Below are 15,339 nucleotides of genomic sequence, written 5' to 3' on the forward strand. Positions count from 1 at the left end.
TATGTTCCCCCAGGCAAAGGTGCTCCAGGATGCCCTCTCCATCCCCGCTAAAGAACCAAGTATCAGCTGGTGTGGCTGTTCATGCCTGTAATCCCAGCACTTCGGGAGGCTGAGGTAGGAGGATTGGTTGAGTCTAGGAGTTTGAGACCAGCCTGGGCAACATAATGAGACCCTGTCTCTACAAAAAATACAAAAATTAGCCAGGCAAGGCCAGGCGCAGTGGCTTACACCTGTAATCCCAGCACTTTGGGAGGCCAAGGCTGGTGGATCACCTGAGGTCAAGAGTTTGAGGTCAGCCTGTTCAACATGGTGAAAACCCGTCTCTACTAAAAATACAAAATTTAGCCGGGATGGTAGTGCACGCCTGTAATCCCAGCTATTTGGGAGGCTGAGGAAGTGGAGATTACAGTGAGCCAAGATTTCGTCATTGCACTCCAGCATGGGCAATAGAATGAAACTCCTCAAAAAAAAAACAAAGCAACAAAAAACAGTACCTCTTGAGAGACAAAGTGGCAAATGTAAGAAACCATTTCTGTACATTTTTGCTTGCCAGCATAATTTCACAAAGCTCCTGACTCATGACAATTTTTTTTTTTTTTTTTTTTTTTTGAGATGGAGTCTCTCACTGTCACCCCAGCTGGAGTGCAGTGGCACGATCTCAGCTCACTGCAAGCTCCGCCCCCCAGGTTCATGCCATTCTTCTGCCTCAGCCTCCAGAGTAGCTGGGACTACAGGCGCCCACCAACACGCCCCCGCTAATTTTTTGTAGTTTTGGTAGAGACGGGGTTTCACCATGTTAGCCAGGATGGTCTCGATCTCCTGACCTCATGATCCACCCACCTCGGCCTCCCAAAGTGTTGGGATTACAGGCATGAGCCACCGCGCCTGGCCATAACAAAATGTTTTAAAAAACCAATCACACTACAGGAGGTCTTTGTTTTTTGGTAACTGGCCCAAAAAACAAAGATTTTACATTTTACCAAGAAAATCCTGTGTTGTCTTTATTAAGTTTTTGATTACTTAAAAAAAACTAAACTTTAAAAGAATTAAAGTTTTTACATCCATGTAACTTTCTATATTGCTTTTAAAGTCTTTTTTTTTTTTTTTTTTGAGACAGAGTCTCGCTCTGTCGCCCAGGCTGGAGTGCAATGGTGCGATCTCAGATCACTGCAACCTCTGCCTCCCAGGTTCAAGCGATTCTCCTGCCTCAGCCTCCCAAGTAGCTGGGATTACAGGCGTCCACCAATACGCCAGGCTAATTTTTATATTTTTAGTAGAGATGGCATTTTGCCATGTTGACCAGGCTCTTCTTGAACTCCTGACCTCAGGTGAACAACCTGCCTCAGCCTCCCAAAGTGCCAGGATGACAGGCGTGAGCCACCATACCCAGCCACTTTTAAAGCCATTTATCACTCTGATTAAATAAATATTATTTGGCTGAATGCAGTGGCTCACACCTGTAATCCCACCGTTTTAGGAGGCTGAGATGGGAGGTTTGCTTGGGGCCAGGAGTCCCAGACTAGTCTGGGCTGAACATATCAAGACCTCATATCTGGAAAAAAAAAAATATAGCTAGGCATGGTGGCACATGCCTGTAGTCCAACCTATGAGGGCAGATTGCTTGAGCCCAGAAGTTCCAGGCTGCAGTGAGCTATTATCACATCACTACACTGTAGCCTGGGTGACAGAGCTTGTCTCAAAAAAAAAAAAAAACCAAAAACCAAAAACAAACAAAAAACTATTATTTTAGAATGACCTATGATTCTGTTTTGATGAAGTGTTTTAAACATTTTGACATCTTTGGCAGGTTTCTCCAAGATCAAAATCCTAAATTAAGCCTTTTTAAACTAAATAGACTTATATAAAAGACATTGTCAAATAATAAATAATAATAGATCTTCTTTCAGTTATATTTATGAGTGTTATTAATATAAATGTTTCACAATTATATTAGTTCATAAAAATCTAATATATTATCAATCATAATTTTATTTTATTTTTTCTTGGAGACAGGGTCTCACTCTGTTGCCCAGGCTAGAGTACAGTGGTATGATCACGGCTCACTGCAGCCTCCACCTCCTGGGCTGAAACAATCCTCCTGCCTCAACCTCCCAAGTAGCTTTGACTACAGGCATACACCACCATGCCCAGCTAATTTAAAAAAAAATTTTTTTTTAGAGATGGGGTCTTGCTATGTTTCCCAGGCTGATCTCGAACACCTGAGCTCAAGCCAGCCTCCTACCTTGGCCTCCCAGAGTGCTGGGATTACAGGTGTGAGCCAGCATGGCTGGCCAGTCATAATTTTAATTATGTTAAATCTTTTCCATATTTTATATAGATATGTTATTTATATAAACAATCTAAACACTATTTAAAATTTATAAAGATCTGGGCCGGGTGTGGTGGCTCATGCCTGTGATCCCAGCACTTTAGGAAGCCAAGACAGGCGGATCACCTGAGGCCAGGAGTTCGAGACCAGCCTGACCAACATGGTGAAACCCCGTCTCTACTAAAAACACAAAAATTAGCCAGGCATGGTGGCGTGCACCTGTAATCTCAGCACTTTGGGAAGCCAAGGCAGGAGGATTGCTTGAGTCCAGGAGTTCAAGATCAGCCTGGGCAACATACGGAGATCCTGTCAGCAAAACATTTTTTTTTTTTTAATTTGAGACAGAGTCTCGCTCTGTCGCCCAGGCTGGAGTGCAGTGGCACAATGTCGGCTCACTGCAACCTCCACTTCCCAGGTTTAAGCGATTCTTGTGGCTCAGCCTCCTGAGTAGCTGGGACTACAAGTGTGCGCCACCACGTCCAGCTAATTTTTTTCTTTTTTTTTTGTATTTTTAGTAGAGACAGGGTTTCGCCATGTTGCCCAGGTTGGTCTCAAATCCCTGAGTTCAGGCAATCTGCCCACCTCAGCCTCCCAAAGTGCTACGATTACAGGCATGAGCCACCGTGCTGGGCCTCTGCAAAACATTTATTTTATTTTTTTTTTTGAGACAGAGTCTCACTTTGTCGCCCAGGCTGGAGTGCAGTGGCGCGATCTCGGCTCACTGCAACCTCCGCCCTCCGAGTTCAAGCGATTCTCCTGCCTCAGCCTCTCCAGTAGCTGGGATTACAGGCGTCTGCCTCCGCGCCTGGCTAATTTTTTGTGTTTTTAGTAGAGATGAGGTTTCACCATCTTGGCCAGGCTGGTCTTGAACTCCTGACCTCGTGATCCACCTGCCTCGGCCTCCCAAAGTGCTGGGATTACAGGCGTGAGCCACCATGCCCGGCCTCTGCAAAACATTTTTTAAAAATTAGCCAGGCATGGTGGCACACGCATGTGGTCCCGGTCACTTGGGAAGTTGAGGTGGGAGGATTGCTTGAGCCAGGGAGGTTGAGGCTGCAGTGAGCCATGATTGTGCCATTGCACTCCAGCCTGGGCAGCAAAGCAAGATCTTGTCTCGAAAAATAATAATAACAATACATTTAAATTTAAATTTAAAAAACCGGCTGGGTGCAGTGGCTCACGCCTGTAATCCCAACACTTCGGGAGGCCAAGGTGGGCAGATCACCTGAGGTCAGGGGTTCGAGACTAGCCTGCGCAACATGGTGAAACCCCGTCTCTACTAAAAATACAAAAATTAGCTGGGTGTGGTGGCACACCCCTGTAAGCCTAGCTACTCGGGAGGCCGAGGCATGAGAATCGCTTCAACCAGGCAGGCAGAGGCTGCAGTGAACTGAGATCGCTCCAGCCTAGGTAACAGAGTGAGACTTTGTCTTAAATAAATAAATAAATAAATTTTAAAAACCAACTCTAAGGCCAGGCACAGTGGCTCACGCCTGTAATCCTAGCACTTTGGGAGGCCAAGGCAGGCGGATCACCTGAGGTCAGGAGTTCGAGACCAGCCTGGCCAACATGGAGAAACTGTCTCTACTAAAAATACAAAAATTAGCCAGGCATGGTGGCATGCGCCTGTCATTCCAGCTACTCTGGAGGCTGAGGCAGGAGAATCGCTTGAACCCAGGAGGCCGAGGCTGCAGTGAGCCAAGACCCCGCCATTGCACTCCAGCCTGGGCAACAGAGTGAGATTCCATCTAAAAAAAAAAACAAAAAAAAAAAACTCCAATAAATATAAATACAGAAAGAAAAAAGTAAAATTAATTTAAAAACACAAATATAAGTTTGTTTTATTAGTTATGTTTTTTCCCATATGTAACTCAGTTTAATACTTTTTTTTTTTTTTTTAGATAGAGTTTTGCTCTTGTTGCCCAGGCTGGAGTGCAATGGCGTGATCTTGGCTCACTGCAACCTCCACCTCCCAGGTTCAACAATTCTCCTGCCTCAGCCTCCCAAGTAGCTGGGATTACACCACCACGCCTGGCTAATTTTTTGTACCTTTAGCAGAGATGAAGATTTCTCCATATTGGTCAGGCTGGTCTTGAACTCACGACCTCAGGTGATCAGCCCACCTCAGCCTCCCAAAGTGCTGGGATTACAGGCGTGAGGCCTGTATACTTAAGCCTTAATACTATTAAGTATATACTGCTATGTATGATCTATAATATCCTTGTAATAGCCCTATTAAAGTGTTAAGTACAAAAAAAGACAATGTTGATGAAAACCTAGGTCATGCTAGTTAAAAAATAAATGCAATTCAAAATGTGTTTTCCAATAAGTAGGCATATACGCACGCTGGGACTAGTGCTCATTGCTTAAAACTACAACTGAAAACAATCAATCTTCCTGAAAAAAGAGGCTTCCTAGTTACCTGACACAATTAGCACTTGTCTTTTAAATACAACCAGGCAGCTGATTTATGACCAAAAGAAAAAACTTGTGACACAAAGTAGCAAACATCAGAAGCCATTTGCTCATTTCTGCTTACCAGGATAATTTCACAAAGTTCCTGACTCTGTGCTTATCTGCAGCTCTCTGAAAAGAGTTTTAAAGACAAAACAAGATAAAACACAGCACCTCCCACCGCCCCACATCTCTTGCCTGAATCACTATATTCCTTAAAAGATCAATGGCCCCAGTCCTAGCCAGGCACAGTGGCTCACACCTGTAAATCCCAGCACTTTGGGAATCCGAGGCAGGAGGTTTACTTGAGGCCAGGAGCTTAAGACCAACCAGGGGAACATAGCAAGACCCCTGTCTCCATAAAAATAAAATAACCGTAGTCCTTGCCTTTTGTTGCACATAAAATAATGTCTGACAGAGTTAGTGATTATACCGCCATAATCTATAACCAATATACTCTTACAGACAAGTTTTGATGTCATTTTGCACATACTGAACCCCCACTACCTATATATAAACTATAAGCTAAAACACTGATTTAAAACAGTCTGACAAAACTGTTTTAGGGCTGTAGGCCTTGCTCTACAGTCCTCCGTAAGACTTCTGAATAAAACTAACTTTAATTCTTTAAATGGTTAATTTTTTTTTAATCGACACTCTTAGAGGGTCGTTATGAGGATTACCTGAGTCAATATTTGTAAAGTGTTTAGCAACCAGGCACGTGGTAATCATTACATATGTTTGCTAAATAACACAAGTGTAGTCAATCAACAAGGTCGGTCCTGCTGATGCCGGGTCTGGGAGGTTGGGACTGAGATTTCCACTTTACAGGTGAGGAGACTGAGGATCCGGAGAGGAAGAGACTTGCCCAGATGGCACTCAAACCTGAGGTCTGTCTCCCTTCAACCTTCTCTCTTCCAGCACCCCCAGGTCACCTCCCTCCCTCCTCAGGCGCCTGGCCTGGCCTGGGTGGGCGCAGTGCCCCACACTGACAGAGGCCCCTTTGTCCCCCTGCCCAGTGTCACACCCAGAGGGCGGAGCACGGTCGGACAAGCGCCCTGTGTCTGGGTCTGTTTCACCGCCAGGTCTGTGGCCGCCTGGGCAGCTCCAGCCAGGGGATTCGAGGTAGGTGGATCCCAGGGCCATTCCCATCCCTTCCATCCCCCACCCCAACCTCAGCAGGGCATCCCTGACTCTCCCTCAGTGCAAAGAAGGAGAAACCTCCAAGGGAAACACCCCAGTTCTTGGTCTCGACTCTGTGCAAACTCCAAGTGGCCAGAGCCTGGGTGTTGGGGGAAGGGCTCCAAGCTGCCTCAAATACCAGGAGCAGGGAGCTAAGGGTGTGGGAACGGCAGCGAGGGCATTCTGCGTGTTGGGGGAGGGCTGCGTGGGATCCTGGGGAGTGGGACAGAGATTACCCTGCCCTTTTTTACCCCATACTCTATCTGTAACCCGTCGCCCAGGCTGGAGTGCAGTGGTGCGATCACAGCTCACTGCACCCTCGACCTCCTGGCCTCAAGCGATCCTCCCGCCTTGGCCTCTCAACACACTGGGACTACAGGCACGCACATCACCATGCCTAGCCCGGTTCACTTCTCTTTACCACCTGGATTGGCAGAACAGCCTCCTCACTGGTCTCCCTGCCTCTACTTCCCCACTTCCTCTCCCTCCCAGTCCCATCTTCACACAGCCAGAAGGAGACTATTAAAAGGGCAACTCTCCAGCCTGGGCAACTCCATCTCTACAAAAAATACAAAAATTAGCCAGGTGTGGTGGTGCATGCCTATAGTCCCAGCTACTCAGGAGGCTGAGGTGGGAGGATAGCTTGAACCTGGGAGATCGAGGTTGCAGTGAGCCGTGATCACACCACCACACTCCAGCCTGGGGGACAGAATAAGACCCTGTCTCTGAATAAATAAATAAATAAAAATAAAGACAAATCTGATCACATCATGCTCTGGGATAAAAGCTCTAAAGCCTTCACCCTTTGCTTTAGGAGAATGCTTGCCCCAGCCTGGAAGATCCGGGCCTTTCCCTTCCCCCAAGCCCTTCTCTCCCAGTCCACCCCTTCCACTTGATTCCTCCCACGGATTAACTGAGATATAAATACAACTCTCCACCTAAAAATATTACAGGTAGAAGTAACACTGAGGATGGCTAGAACTGGATATAAGAAAACTCATTATTGACTGAAATGCACAAAAGAATCAAATCTGGACCACGAGTCTTTTTTTTTTGGTTTTCATTTAAATCTTCCAAAATGGGATGGGGTTACCCAGTCAATCACACAATGGCAGAAACTCGTGTCAAGAGCCTGCAGCCCCCACACTGATGGATGCCTCCAATCTCAGCAGCAAAATGTGTACAGAATCGATGCCGATGAAAACAGTTTCAGTAAAATTACAAAAGAATGAAAAACATGGACATTTGTTGAACTGTACTACAGGGGAAAAACAAAAATCTGATCAAAGAATTAAGTTGGATGAATAGAGTTCAAGCTGGAGAACACCTTCTTACAACATTTTCAGTGTTGGTATGTTTTGGTTTAAAATGTTCGCATTCAAAACATCCTTAGGGTCAAAATATCCGTAGTGGTTAAAATATCCTGTACCCCTCTGATCTGTTTCCTATAACTCCCCACCTTCCAGCCACACTGGGCTCTTTCTGTCCCTGGAGCACAGCGAGTTTCCCCTCACTTGGGAGCTTTCTCAAAGCCTGTTCTCTCTGCCTTGAGTGCTCTTTTCCTTCTGACCCCTCCCTCCTCCTTCTCATGGCTGATATTTAACTATCACCTCTGAAGGACACCTTCCTGCATTGCTCTCTCCAGGGTAGATTTCCTTCCTTCCCATTTCCTCTTATTCCCTTTTTTTTTTTTTTTTTGAGATGGAGTCTCGTTCTGTCGCCCAGGCTGGAGTGCAGTTGCGCGATCTCGGCTCACTGCAATCTCCGCCTCCCGGGTTCAAGCGATTCTCCTGCTTCGGCTTCCTGAGTAGCTGGGATTACGGGCATGTGCCACCACGCACTAATTTTTGTATTTTTAGTTAGTGACGGGGTTGCACCATGTTGGCCAGGCTGGTCTCGAACTCCTGAACCCAAGTGATCCGCCCACCTTGGTCTCCCAAAGTGCTGGGATTACAGACGTGAGCCACCACACCCAGCCTCTTACTCCCTCTTGAGAACCTATCTTGTTCCCTCTTGGAACCCTGTCTTGTTCCTCCTTGAATTCCCAGGGCAGAGGCTGGCAAGTATAACACATAGTAGGTGCTCAATAAATATTTGTTAAATGAATGAGTAAATCAGTGTCACTGGGGTGAGAGCTAGGATAGTAGGCTGGGGCTTGGGGGTAGGGGCTGGGACAGGGTAGAGACACACCCACTTATGACATCAAGTTCCAGGGAAGCCCATTTCAATGGGAGAACAAAGAGAAGACTGGCTGTGCGTGGTGGCATTACAGGCATGAGCCTGTAATCCTAGCACTTTGGGAGGCTGAGGCAGGAGGATCTCTTGAGCCCGGGAGTTTGAGACCAATCTGGGCAACAGAGGGAGACCCCTGTCTCTACAGAAAATGTAACAAAATTATCCAGGTGTGTGCCTGTAGTCCCAGCTATTCGTGAGGCTCTGGACTGAGGGCTGGGGTGGGAGGATTGCTTGGGTCTGGGAGGCGGAGGCTGCGGTGAGCTGTTATCGCGCCACTGTACTCCAGCCTGGGTGGCAGAGCGAGACTTCATCTCAAACAAAAAAGAAAAGAGGATACAAAACCAGTCCTGCTCCTGATTTTTGCCCTATGCCCAGCTTCCCAAGGGTCAGGCCCATGTGCCAACTGGACAGCTCCCCCTCCACCCCTTCATCTGGGCCACTTCCTTGGGGCTTGGCTCCCACATGTGGCTTCAGGCCAGGCTATTTGGGGAAACTTCCTGATCCCCGCTCCAGCCTCTCCACCCCCACACCTCATCTTGCAGACCCAGAATAGCTGTCCCCAGTCTCAACCTAGGGAGAGCCTCATTCCCAATTAGCACCCAGAGGGTTGAAACCATCTCTAAAAGCTTCTTGTATCCCTCTCCCCTCAGGAAGCTGCTAACTAGGACAGCAAATTTCAGAATAAGGTCACAAGAATGCTACCTGCCCCTATATTCACCTCCCAGCCAGAGACTCAGGGGCCAGGAGTCTTGGTGTGTGAAGGTAGAGGAGATTTGGGTGAGGGGGAGATTCAGGGAGAGCCAGGGGTGACTGCAGCCTGTGACTCTTTTAGTCAAAGGAGCAGCTCCAGCATGGTCCGGCGAGGAGCCCTGGCTGTGAGGGGTGAGGAGACCCAGGTTCTAGTCCAGGTTCTGCTAGAAGATTGACTCTGTGAAAGTTCCTTTGCTCTCTGAGCTTTCATCATCTACAAAAAGAACTTTGATCTTGGCCAGGCACAGAGGCTCATGCCGGTAATCTTAGCACTTTGGGAGGCCGAGGTGGGTGGATCACCTGAGCTCAGGAGTTCGAGACCAGCCTGGACAACATGGCAAAACTCTGTCTCTACTAAAAATACAAAAAATTAGCTGGGCATGGTGGCACGAGCCTGTAATCACAGCTACTCAGGAGGCTGAGGCATGAGAATCTTGTGAACCTGGGAGGGGGAGGTTGCAGTGAGCTGAGATTGCGCCACTGCACTCCAGCTTGGGCAACAGAGCAAGCGAGATTCGTGTAAAAAAAAAAAAAAAGAATTTTGATCTCCACTGGTGCTCATAGGATGGGATGAGGCAGTTCTGTATACTGCAAAGTTCTGTACAAAATCAGAGGCTAGGAGGCCCTTCAGGGTCCTAGGGAGATTGTTCTGGAGATGGATTCTTGCAGGGGCCCCGAGCCCATTAGAGAATTATTCCTCTGCTAAAGTCTCACTGGAGGACTGGCTCAAGCCTCTGCCAATGGGGAGAGTGGGCAGGCTTCTCCCTCATTCCAAAGACCACACCCCATGTGTCCCTCTTTAGGAACCCCTAGAAAACCCAAGGGTTCCTGTTCCCAATGCCTTTTCCTGGCATTTCCTCTCCTCTCAGTAGGGGGTGGGGGAGTGTCCCATCCCCATCCTGCCCTCCAGGGCCAGAGCACTCAACTTTGGGGCCGGGGAGGGGGTCAGCTGGCATCAGATGTGGGACTGAACAGAGCTGAGATCAGAAGGGTAGAGAAGTCTGGGGCTTGGGATGTAGGAGAGACATCTGGGACCGGAGGGGGGGCGTCCCGGGAAGGCTGGACAGGGCAGGGGGCAAGGCCGAAGCTGGGTCTGGCCTCTAGTCTGGGCATCTAGTGAGAAGAAGGACCTATGGAGTGAGTCCTTGCCCCACCCAAGGAAATCTTAATCAAATAAATAAACAGCCAACACAGCGGCTCCTGTGCAAGAAGCTGTGGGAGCGATGGGGGGGCCACGGAGGTGGGGAGGCCAGGAGAGGGCGGGGAGGCTGTTTAAACAGGCCCCTCGGCCTGGGGCAGTTGGCAGAAATATTTGGAACAGGGTGGGGAGCACAGCCGTGGTTTGGAGCAGGAAGCTGGGGCCTGGGGTGGGTGGGCTGAGCTTGGCTGCTTCCAGGAGAAAGAAAAGTGTCGATTCAGCCCCACTCTGGTCAACGCCTCTTCTGAGGGAGACTCCAAGTCCCAACGCCCTTCCCTCAGTTCAAGGTCAATCAGGTCAACCAGACAGACAAGGGGCTCTATCCCTCATCTCCTAGAGTGATGACTCTGGACCCCCAGCCCTGCTCCCAGGCCTATGACCCCGGGCCTCATCACTGAAGAATGTTTCAGAGTTCGGAGCCGAAACGCCGGAGTTCTCAACAGAGGAGTTGGAGGAGATGAGCCATCTGCTCTTTATTTTTTTTACTTTTTATTTATTTATTTATTTTTTGAGAGAGGGTCTCACTCTGTCATCCAGGCTGGAGTGCAGTGGCGCGATGTTGGCTCACTGCAACCTGTACCTCCCAGGCTCAGACAATTCTCCTGCTTCAGCCTCCCGAGTACCTGGGATTAAAGGTACCCATCACCAAGCCAGGCTAATTTTTTGTACTTTTTTAGCAGAGACGAGGTTTCACCATGTTGGCCAGGCTGATCTCTAACTCCTTGACCTCAAGCAATCCACCCACCTTGGCCTCCCAAAGTGCTGGGATTACAGGTGTGAGCCACTGCGCTCGGCTCATCCACTCTCCCTAGGACGTGATGTTCCCTTTCCTTCCTCCTTGCCTGGCAGTGGAGGGGCCCAGAAGTGATCGTGGCCCCCTGGGAGGCATTATCACCTTTTTTTTTTTTTTTTTTTGAGATGGAGTTTCACATTTGTTGCCCAGGCTGGAGTGCAATGGCGCAATCTTGGCTTCCTGCAACCTCTGCCTCCCAGGTACAAACGATTCTCCCACCTCAGCCTCCCAAGTAGCTGAGATTACAGGCACGTGCCACCACGCCCGGCTAGTTTTGTATTTTTAGTAGAGACGGGGGTTCACCATGTTGGCAAGGCTGGTTTTGAACTTCTGACCTCAGGTGATCCACCCGCCTCAGCCTCCCAAAGTGCTGGTATTACAGGCATGAGCCACCGTGCCTGGCTGTCACCTTCTTTCAGGACTCTTGGCTCTCCTTTTCCCGAGACTCCTCAAGAGACTAAGGAAGAGAGTCAGAGGGATACATGTCCAGACTGACAGGCAGGTATAGAGAGAGGTTAAGATACAGAAAGACCCACCCAGAGAGATAGCCACGCAGTCAGACGCTGAGAGTGGGAGTGTGAGAGAGAGTGACAGAGAGAGAAGCGGTAGACAGAGGAGACAGAGAAAAAGGAAGAAGAAAAGACAAAGAGAGAAAGACTCACAGAAAAAAGAGCTAGACAGGTGGAGAGGAGAGACAGAGATAGCAAAGGACAGGGTCAGGAGAGGGGAAAGGACAGAGATGGGGAGCACACAGGAGGCGCGGGGCCAGACACACTCACAGGCTGAAGCAGAAAGAGGCTCACAAGAACTACACAAGGACAGACGGCCTCAGGACTCGGAGACACTCTCCTGGGAGACGTGGGGAAGCCAAAGTGCTTGGGGGTCGAGCCCCACTGGGGGTGGCCTCACAAGGGCAATGCTGTTGCCTCCTGTCCCCAAAGCTTAACCAACCGCTGCCGGTGTCTGGCCCCCAGCCACCCTCTAGTAAGCCAGCCCTTGGCCACTGGAGCCGGCGGGTCACCCAAGGTGAATGAAAAGTCACCAATAAGGGACAGTGAGAGTGTGACTGGGGTGAAGGTATGGGCGTCACAAGCCGTGTGTGTCAGGGTGGGTCTGACCTGGGGTGGGGTTTAGGAGCGCACCACCCTATACACAGACCTCTGGGGGTTAGTGCAGGTGGGCATGCGTACCTGAGTGAGTTTGTGAGTGTGTGCATGTGTGTCCAGTTCCATCAAGAGCCTCACGATGCTAATGAGGCCAACGTGGCAGGCTGTTCCTCAAATAGCCCAATCAGAAACAATGAGTGAGCAGACACAGCCACAATAAAGGTTTCATGCCTCTTCTGAACAGATGGTGTGTCCAGGTGCCACAGGGCACTTGACTACAGTCAACATCAGTGTGCCATTCATTCCCACTGGGGATGACCCCCACCGCCTGGCCAGCTGACCCCACAGTCTCCCCTGTCCCAAGCCCAAACTCCAAACTCACGGGAGAACCCACATAATAGACACATGGCCCCTCCCGGGCTTCAGGCGCAGCTCCCTCTGAGAAGGGCAGCCGGAGGGATGGTGGGGTCCATCCCTGGCTTTCCCCCAGGGTAGCTTCCATCCCGCCTGCTGCTGCGGCCCCATGTAGCTCCCTCCTTGCTCCTGGGGTCCAGTGACCCACACCCTCACCACACACAGGAGAGAAGTAACCTCTCCTCCCCAGCCCTTCCCTCTCAAGCATCACAGGACATTTAAAAAAAAAATTGTCCCAGTTTTGTGGTGGATAATGAGGTCAGGAGGCCCACAGGGGAACTGCTTGTTGGTGACAACTGACAATCTTCATTTCACCTTGAAACTCCTTCCTGGTCCAGGTAAGCATGTTCTAAGCCCAGTTTTATGGGGGTACTACTCTACTGGGGGACAGGGAGAGCGGGGAAGGAATTAACCATATGGCAGCTGAAGTCACAGGCCCAGCCAGGCCCACCTGGAACGCTCACAGGGCCTGGGGCAAGGGGACAAATGGCGGCCTACAGACATATGTCTAAATATTTAAAAGTTATAAATCAAGCCGGCAAACTGTGAAATATGTTCTAACCTCTCACCCTGACAAATACACCTTCACTAACAACCTGGAGGACCAGATACAAATTTGGATTTGTCTGCCTCCTGAGCTTTACACATCAGAACGACTCTGTGCAGAGGAGACAGCTCCACTCGCACCCTGGCCACCCCCCTTCCTGCTGCCGAGTCCCGTCTGCACCACAAGGGACTCTTGTGCATGTATAAGGACACCCAGCCTCATGTCCTTGCTTCATCCACAGCCCCTGCAAATAGCTGTCCCTTCACTGTCCCTAGGGGTGCACACACTATTGGCATAACCTGTCCTGAGGTGGACAGGCCCAGGGAAGAGGCTGGCATGGGCTGGGAGCCAGATGGTGACCATCTGGGCAGGGACCTCCAGAGTCACAGGTATGGAGAATGTGGCCTTGGAGGGGACTCACAGTCTCATCCCCTCGGCCCTGCTGATGCCTCATCCCACAGGGAGAGGACTGGCAGCAGGAGGGCCAGAGTGGAGCCTTTGAAAGCCCCCAGCTTAGGGCATGGGCACTCCCTCCCTTGCCCAGGTTTAAGGGTGCTACTGAACTCAGCCTTCCCTGGCAGCCTAGAGATCAGGCCAGGGCCTGAAGCTGTCCTTTCATTGGAGGACAGCTTGGACAATCCCCAAACAGGACTTTCAGTCACTTGTATTATTTATCTTCCTGGAAAAATTTAGTGCGACTTGATCCCAACTCCTGGAGGTGGGGAGGGCAGAGCAGTGATGACAAGAGGGCATTTTTTTTCGGGTTGGGTCTCCAAGCCAGAGCTTGTTCCACTGAGGCACAGCCCCAAGTGAGCTCCTGCTGGTACTGGTCCCTGCCTTGGGCGGGGGGGGGGACTCTCTCCCGTCTACAGAAACGAAAGGCAACACAAACAAGGTGACTAAAAGAGGAGGAGGTGAGGGGCCCTGGGCAGCCCAGACAGGTCCAGAGATCCAGGAACCAGCAGGGGGCAGGGGCTGGTGGGGGGGCGTGCAGTGAAGGGCACTCTTTCTAGCCAAGCTTAGCTAAAAAAAAAAAAAAAAAAAAAAAAAAAAAACCCTTCCACTCCCCCCTCCCCTGCTCGCTCTCACCCCCTGCAGATCGACACATGAGGGGACACTTGTACTTTCTGAGCCCTCGCCAGGCTCCAGGCACTGTGCTAAGCGCTCTACATGTGTACCCTCATTTAACCCTTGCAGCCACCCTATGAGGTGGGTTCTATTATTATCCCCATTTTACAGGTGATTAAGTGAACTCAAAGAGGTTAAGAAACTTGTTCAAGGTCACGCAGTAGGTAGAGGTGTCAGAACTCAGCTCTAACTGACCCCAAAGCCCCCACTCTTTCCACTAGAGCACATGGCCTCCCAGAAGCAAGAAGCTGGCACAGACCCAGAAGGGATGAAGGTCAGATATGAGAACGAACTTCTGCCTCTGATGGTTTGTATGGTGGAATGAGGCAATGGAATGGGGAATCTAGACAGACAAGGAAGCCCCCCTCCCCCCATTGTCACCCGTGTCTGTCTAAAGGCTTGTGATGATCTCAGGAAGGTCCCTGGGGTCCCAGCTGGACCCAGACAACAATGTCCTGACTTCCCTTTGTTCTATAATCCAGGGTCCTCTGCTCTACTTCAACCCAGCACCAAGACTCAAAGGCTGCCTCTCCTTAGTGGCTCAGAGCTCTGAGCATCACATTCAAGCTGTCAGCCCAGGTCCTCCTCTTCCAGGAAGACTTCCTCGAGGTCCTGGGAGGCAGGACCCCTTTCCTACAGCCCAAATCCGAACACTGAGGGTGCAAATGCTCCCCTGTCTACAATAAGGCCACATCTGCGATCATCTTCCCCAGCCGGCTCTGTGACACAGACACAGAAAAGATCTACTGAGTTCCCAGACTTTCTGGGTTCCCTAGGCCATCGGGGTAATCCCCTGCTCACCCCCCCACCCCCTGTACCCAGATGTAAATAAATGATGCAGGTGCCCTGGGGCTCATTAGAAAACCCAGGCCCCAGCTCAGCTATGCGGCGGCTCTTACCTCATTAGCCCACGGAACAGAAGCCGTTTGGGTCAAGCCATCACCCTCTAGGGTGGGGAAGAGGCTGCCCTTGGATGAGGCATGGCGCGCTCTCAGTCAACGAGGTTCCTTACTCCGGAGCCCCGTCGTCACCATCCCCAACCTGCCCCACTCCAGAAAGCTGCGTGTCTAATGCCCGGCTCTTTCTTTTCCATCCTTTGGAGCCCGCCTGGCATCAGGGATACCCAGCCAGGACCCTCAAACTGCCCCAGAGTTCAGTCCCGCCCAGCAGATGCCCAATGTCGGCGCGCAGAGCCGAGATAGG

The 15,339-nt window shown here is 50.2% G+C and overlaps 1 protein-coding gene and 1 long non-coding RNA gene across 3 annotated transcripts in view; one reads left to right on the top strand and one right to left on the bottom strand.

Moving 5' to 3' along the window:
- ZNF385C (zinc finger protein 385C) overlaps positions 1 to 15,339 on the bottom strand; it is a 71,381-nt gene that overhangs the window by 55,848 nt on the left and 194 nt on the right. The gene's annotated exons all lie outside the window — the stretch shown is intronic.
- On the top strand, positions 5,794 to 9,329 carry LOC129054942 (uncharacterized). The gene is made up of 4 exons (XR_008519573.2): positions 5,794 to 5,908; positions 6,919 to 7,316; positions 8,851 to 8,952; positions 9,033 to 9,329. It is a non-coding gene; the product is annotated as an uncharacterized LOC129054942 (long non-coding RNA).

Source organism: Pongo abelii, chromosome 19 (genome assembly GCF_028885655.2).
Source record: "Pongo abelii isolate AG06213 chromosome 19, NHGRI_mPonAbe1-v2.0_pri, whole genome shotgun sequence".
NCBI classification, from domain to species: domain Eukaryota; kingdom Metazoa; phylum Chordata; class Mammalia; order Primates; family Hominidae; genus Pongo; species Pongo abelii.